Genomic DNA, 7,752 nt, shown 5'->3' on the forward strand with positions numbered 1-7,752 from the left:
AGGTGGTAAATTTCTTTTTGTTGTTGTCGTTGTTGTTCATTATTTTGCGTGTCCAGCCTATCAGTTGCATTCCCTTTTGTGCTCTGTATTGTGTATTAAAATGACACAAACCGCTGGTTAGTGACCTTGTTTGTAGAATCGTTTTCTGTGCAGTAACCTAAGAGTTGCCAAGCAACCAACACATGCACTCAATGACACACTGATTGCACCCCCCAACCCCCCAAAAAAATCTCTCTCTAAAAAAATATACTAGCATAAGTTCCTTTTATTGTAGGGGAAGGGTGGCACCGCAGCGTGAAACACAGATCACATAAAATTAACAGTTCCACTTCCTTTTACAGTTTATTGACATCAGCTTTTGAAATGGCAAACATACCATATAGATTACTAAAGGAACTATTAAAAGGAAGGGTAACTATTAAGAGGAATGAGTGACTACATGGGTGAATGTTTCCATTGCTGAAGGTACACATCTCTGCCACATTTTAGGTGTTTGTCTGCTCCAAGACAACTGATTCAGCTGGTCAAGGGCTTGATAATTAGCTGATGAGTGGAATCAGGAGTTTTAGACCGATTTTAGGTGATTTAACAGGTAAAGAGCTATGGGCCTACAGGTGCAGGACTAAGAAACACATTTATGAAGCTATTAAAACATCTAATTCAGAAGGTTCACTTGGCCACACCTGTGTCCTGCTGAACCCTACTGGGCATGATGCAGGGACAGTGTACCTCACTGTGGAGTGCTGTGACCAAAAATGTCACCAAATGTCCCCCATACGCACCCATTCGACGTATATACATAACTAAACATGTCACTGAATGTCCCCCATGTCTGAAGTGCACATTTAACATCAAACAAGTGCACACGGCTTATGCAATCTTAAAATGGTTCATCTTTAATTAAAGTGAGGTCATATCTTCATCATGTAATTTATGAATGTTAAGGCGCTCTAGAAGGAAGTGAATTGGGAATAATATCAGTGCAATGTTATAGCCACTGATAAAAAGCCCCGACATAAATGTTTTGGATGAGAGAAGATATACCTGGCACTCTCTCTCTTCATTTTATTTATTGTTGTTTTGGGTGGGGTGGGGTGGTTTGGCGTGGAGTGGGGGGGGGGGTCACTTGTTAGCGGTTGGCAGGCCATTTACGAGGGTTACAGTCGTTGTTCGTGGCGTGCTTGTTGTTGTTGTTGTTGTTGTTGTGGTGGTGGTGGTGGTGTGTGGGTCTTACCTCCAGGGGTGAAGGGTTTGAAAAGGGCTGGATGGGCTGCAGGGGCTGCAGGGACTCGGAAGGGTTGGGCTCTGGCAAGTGGGAGACAAACTGCAAGGCAAGACACGTTCACATGCATCAGAGCACAGCACTAATGCATTGGTGCTGCCTGTCCGTCTATCTGTCTGTGTTCTGTCTGCGCTGTCTGTCTCTCTGTCCGTCTGTTCGTTATCTGCTCTACCCTGTCTGTCTGACTCTAGCTCTGCACCCTTTTCTCTGCCTCTCTATGTCTTTTTGCTCCCTGTCTGTCTGTCTGTCTGCCTGCCTGCCTGCCTCTCTGCCTGTCTGTTATTAATTGTGTATGGCTGTCTGTCTTCAACTCTAACTTCTATCTCAGTCCTGCCTGTCCATCACTATCTTCCTCTTTGTCTTTTCACATTTGTGCTGCCTGTCTGCCTCTTTCTATGCTGTCTGCCAGAACCTGCAGGAGTAGCACACTTGCCTGATGCATCTGCCCTCCATCCAATCAGCACAATGGCCTAATGCATCTGCCCTCCATCCAATCAGCACACTGGCCTAATGCATCTGCCCTCCATCCAATCAGCACACTGGCCTAATGCATCTGCCCTCCATCCAATCAGCACACTGGCCTAATGCATCTCCCCTCCATTCAATTGACTCTACTCTACTGAGAATTCAGATTACAGACAGAAACCTGTCACAATATCTTGATCATGGAGGATTATTTCAAAATCTAGAAAGAAAAGTCCTGGCATTTCAATCATGTCTTGTTCTAATTCTATATTCTGTGTTCTACATTTTGCATTCTACATTCTGTGTTTGATATTCTATACACTATATTTCATATTCTGTATTTTACATTTTCTATCCTATCATAATCATTTTTCTCTGCACTGAAAGTCTTTCTCTGAACAACTTTGTGCTTAATTATTCATAACACTTCTCTCTCTTCCTCCTGATTCTCTGAAAAGACACACAGGACAACAGAAAGGGTTGTATGAAGGAATGAATGAATCTATAAATCTATGAATAAATGAGTGAATGAACGAATGAATGAATGAATGAATGAATGAACAAGCATTTTCATGACCAACTTTCAAAACACTCAGCTCACAAAAAAAAACAACAACCCTGCAAGAGAAACACATCCGAAACATAAGCTGTAAGAATTTGAAACATGCCAGCCAACTGTAGCATCATTAGGACATACATCCAAGCCTGTTTTAAGATAAAAACCGATGAAATTCACTTTCTGCAGAGTCATGAAACAGTATCAGCAGTTGTGTAACCACAGAAGGTACTGCTTGTCAGACAGATATTGATTTCTGTGTCCTGATTTGCCCTTGATAAGGACATTATCCAAATAAGGGTTGGGTCCATGTCTGTGGCCTAAATAACCTGAAAATAACCTCAAATCGATGACCACACCCCTTATTTACGTAACTGCATGAAATAGTAACAATAATCACCACCACCACCATCATCATCATCATCGTCATCATCATCATCATCATCACAAAACTATACAAGGGATGTTAATAAGGATCTGCTAATCTGAGTTTGAGTGGTAAAAATCAAAGACAGTTGTATTTGAGAGTCAGTATGTGTCCTCACAGCTGTGCGTCATGATCAGCTGCTGTGGGTCAAACTTTAAACCCGCTCGGTGGCCAGACGTCTGGGCTGAGCAGAGAGAGAGAGGGACAAACCTCTCGCTACCTGAGGAGACTTTAACAGACAGCTGAAATGTGCGCTCTGCTCCGTACATGGGCAGCCTGCCTGAGCAAGCCTCACTTAGCCACGCGATGGATAGCAGCGCTCGCAACTGAAGGATGAGGCTGTTGTCATAGTGATGAGAGACAGAGTGAGAGAGAGAGAGAGAGAAAAAGAGAGACAGACAGACAGCGAGAAAGAGAGACAGACAGACAGATGGCAAGAGAGCGAGAGAGACAGAGACAGAGACAGACAGACATACAGACAGCGAGAAAGAGAGACAGATAGACAGATAGCAAGAGAGACAGAGAGAGACTTCTGGAAAACATCCAGCTCTATAGACAGCTCCCTCTTTGATCTCTTTAATCCTATAACTTCCTCATCAGGTGTCTGACCAATACGAACCATCCTTCACAGCCTGTTTAACCAGTACCTCAGCAGATACAGTAACAAACATGGCAGTTCTTCTTGGGTTGGGGATTTAAGATTCGTATCAAACATCTGAGTGGGGGGGGGCCAGAGGCGTTTCTGGATAACTGGATAAAGTGTTAAGAGATCTTTGAAGCTCGGATGTGAGCTCCTACGCGAAACAGATGCTCGGTTAGTGTGCAGGAGTCCGCTGCTTGCGTTCCCTGAGCTCTGGGGGTGTGGGAGGACAGATCATGACTCCTGCAGTGATGTGCTTGTGAAGCACGCCAAAACCGGAGAGAGGAGCCCAAAGGAGCGCTTGGGAAAGAACATTCGCTATGGAGAGGGGAGGGAGAATGTGAACACATGCACACATACTCACTCTCTCTCTCTCTCTGTCTCACTCTTTCTCTCTCTCTCTCTCTCTCTCTCCAACCAATTACAGCAGAGCAGGTTCTATGTAAACTGTATCTTTGCATGCAAGTTGGCAGCATCTCTAGGAAAGCAAAGCTGCATATGACACATTCAGAACTGCACCCTGCACAGTAAACACTCAGAGCTCTACTCTGACTACATGGCTGTTCAGACCAGGCAGTCAGGAGCACAGCTTTTCAACACTGTGTTGACAGCACACAACATATGCGCCTGTGAGAATGACAGCGCACTTGAATTAGTTCTGGAAAAAAAAAAAAAAAAACTCTGGAAGATGCCAACCTGCTTCTAGCTGCCAATTTAATAAGATCCTGTGTTTATGATGCAATGAAGAGTAACCAAAGCTTGACTACGTCAACAGACATTAACAGACCTCTCAATATGCTTCCATTTATTAACGTGGCTGCGACACGGGATAATGGAGAAGTCCGTTTTAATTATCAGGTAATCCTTTCGAATATGAAGAACTGTCGCTTGGGTTTCATCACCATTAAAACCGTGCCAAGCAGCGTGAGCTGAGTGTCGTTCTATGAAGAATTTAATCGGCTGATCCAAGATAGCTTGTGAAAAATACGATATGACTTACATTGGATGCACGTAAACAAAGCCTACCTTCAGACGCGTTCGTATTGTGATCGTGTCTCACAACGAAAAACCAATGACTAAGACTGGCCGCGTTTTATACCATCTAGAGTTAGCGTGACTGCACCGTTGTCTGTTGCACATTGCGGTTATAGGCGAAGCAGTTGTGGGTGAAGGGAACAAACACATAATTTTGCTGGTATTTGAATTTAAATATGTAAAATCATAACTGTGTTGGAATACTGTAGTGGGCGACGACCGATTCCTACGTCTGTTGTGTGTTCGGCTGCGTGTATGGGGGAAAAAAAGGGCAAATATTCTCACGTTAGGGTTTATCAGCGTTCCTCAGATCGAATTTGCGTAAAACAGTGAAGCCGATAGATGTTGACATTTGTAATTAGGCTATCTGTTCAAACTGAGATCCAGTCCTTTAGGATTTTTGGGGAGAAAGTTGCAGATTTTCCTGTCAGATTTTATATTCTTTTCCTTATCACTCGTGCAAAAAAAAAAAAAAAATCGGTTTACTCTTGGTTATATCACATTAAGTGTTTAAGAAATCGATTGGTTAAACAGAAATTTCGATCAGAATAAACATAACAGATTTAGAAAGCATGTTGTTCATAAATGACAAATATTTGTAACCGAATATTCGTTGTTGTCGTTGTTTTTTTAACATTTTCTCAAGCCCCTCGCGCTCCGCACGCAGAAGTCGTCTCAACAGTTCATCTAATATTCAGGGGACTTCCCTCTCCCCGCTGACTCGCCGTAGCGTGAAGATTAATAATCATCATGCAAAACAGAGTGCTACCTAGTAAGCGATGAAGTCATTTAATTAAAAAATGATGCCAACTTACTCCAAAGTGAGGGAGGGGATTTTTAGCTTGTCTCTTCTCTTCATCCCTTGAAGTACCCCCGTCTGTGTGTTTATCGGCAAACTAACAAATTGTGCTGGATCACCTCAGCCGCGATACAAGTGCAGTTTCGCTCTTCGTCTGTGCAACATCTTCTGGAGAACGTTAAAAAATAACGGTCAAAAATAGCAGTCAAACAAACAAAAATCAGATTGCTACACCCTCGGTTCCGTGAACCTTTGATACAACGAGAAAGCTGTGTTATATTTATTTAATAGACTCCTCGCCTCAGAGCGTAAAGAACTCATTCGTCGATGAACACACTGTGCGCAGCACCGATAAATGACACGGCTCAACGGAGTGATGTAGTCGCCCTCTCCCATGTGACTAGTCGGGGGAGGCTGTTTAGGATGTACAACAATAAAATATCGATCACAAGCCAGGAGGAAGGCAAAAGATGATACTTCGCCGAACCAGTCTGCAGGGTTTAATGAGAAAAGCACCATAAGATGAAACATTACCGATTGTATAGTGTAACACAAACACTGCAAATAGGCTATAGTAAAATAAAGCCAACCGGTCAAAGTAACGGTTATTGCAGAACGTTGCACAGACTGTGAACTCAAAATCAGGTGTCTGCGACCTCTGATAGGGGTGGATCGGATATAGCTGACCAAGTCTCGCAAATGTTTACACCTGCACGGCTGGACTCTTCTCCGGTAAATTTGGTCCAGCACAAACAAGAATGACCTGTGCTATCGTACGACTGAGCTTGCTGCGCGGCCAATGTGGGCGCAAAGCGTGCACAGACATCCGAAAAAGAAAAAAAAAAGTTTTTCAGACGGATCTCTACTATGACGCCCCCTTTTTAACTCTTGAATTTAATTTAACAAATGACTCCTTGAAAAAAAAGAAAAATCCCATTACTTGTAAGTGATACATCACAAAATCCAAACGCTTGGATGACGAATCAAAGACACTGCCGGGAACGAACACCACATTCCCCATGATCAATTTAAGAAATCTATTAGTGTATCAGAGACTTGTCTGTTAAAGATTTTATTAACCAGGCTTTTAAGAGGTAGATCTGGTGTCTTGATAGTTAGTATTGTTCTGTTTAGCGCACCAAGACTTTCTCAGAAAGACACGCCGTTCGTCTTCAATGATATATTTAGATACATTGAGTGGAACAGGGCTTCTGTTGGCACATACGCGCTAATGCAATGCTCAGATATAGTTTAAAATTGCATTGACAACACAGCACAAAAACACAATAGAAGGGCTTCCCTCTCCCTCTGTCTCTCTCTCTCTCTCTCTCTCTCTCTCTGTTCTGAACCCTGGTACTGCAGGGGAGTGGAGAAAGATGAAGTCCCTCAGTTACCATAGCAACGAGGACTTACCTTCCCTCCTCTCTATTCTTTTTGCCAATTTAGATAGCAGAAAACCGCACAAAACAGAGTAATGCAAACACACATGCAGCACTACACACAAAGCAGCCATACAAAATACGCACATCACACTACACAGCAACACAGCAATGCAAATCAACACATGAACAAGCACACACACACATACACACACACATAGGCTACATGTACACACTCATGGAAATGCACGCATGTGTGCACACACACACACACACACACACACACACTACACAATACGCAACATAAACACACATACCAGCAAAAGCACAAACGTGTGCTCACACACACACTCACACATTTACATACACACACACACATACACACACACACACACACACACACTTGAACACATGGTACTGCACTGCACAGAGCTAGCAGTTCACTATCCAGGTGAATTGCTTGACAAACACATATTACAGAAGTCACCTGTCCATAAAACACAGTGTGACAAGGACACTGAATGGAACTCCATTACCACCAAAGAAAATTAAACCAAGATGTATTTAATGACCAAGGGGCTGTGATGTCAAACATGAATGGACCTGTTATTAGCATCCGGAATGATCTGTCAGAGAAACAGAGCTGCAGTGTTCTCAGTCATGAACCAGTCTGATACTAACATAATGCTTTTATCTGTCAACAAGTGTCAAACCTATCTCTATGAGAGCGCTGTGTACACAACACAGCCTGGCATGAGCTGAGTCTTATTCTTGTCAACATCATTAAAAGCACATAATTAATGTTTTTATATGATTAATAATGCCAGTGATGAAATGTTTATCAGTGCTTATACTCAGTGCTTATTCTAGGTTAATAACAATAATTTGTTCATGAGGGTATTGGCAGGCAAGTGAGAACTCTTTTTTTTTTCTGATGAGATAGGGAGGCAATAATGGGCGAAAATCCACTAGAGGGCGCCAAAGTGTGCGCTTTGTAACGGGGCGTATGAGGAGGATGGAAATCAACAGATCAGCTCCAGTTCGGTTCATATTTAACTGATATATCAACATATATGTCACCCGGATTATGTTAGGCCAAAAGAGATGCCGCGTCAGGGAGTTTTCTAAAATCCGAGACTGCTGTAATTTATTGTCTTGGTTTGTGCTAA

The sequence above is a fragment of the Chanos chanos genome, chromosome 9 (genome assembly GCF_902362185.1).
Source record: "Chanos chanos chromosome 9, fChaCha1.1, whole genome shotgun sequence".
NCBI lineage: Eukaryota > Metazoa > Chordata > Actinopteri > Gonorynchiformes > Chanidae > Chanos > Chanos chanos.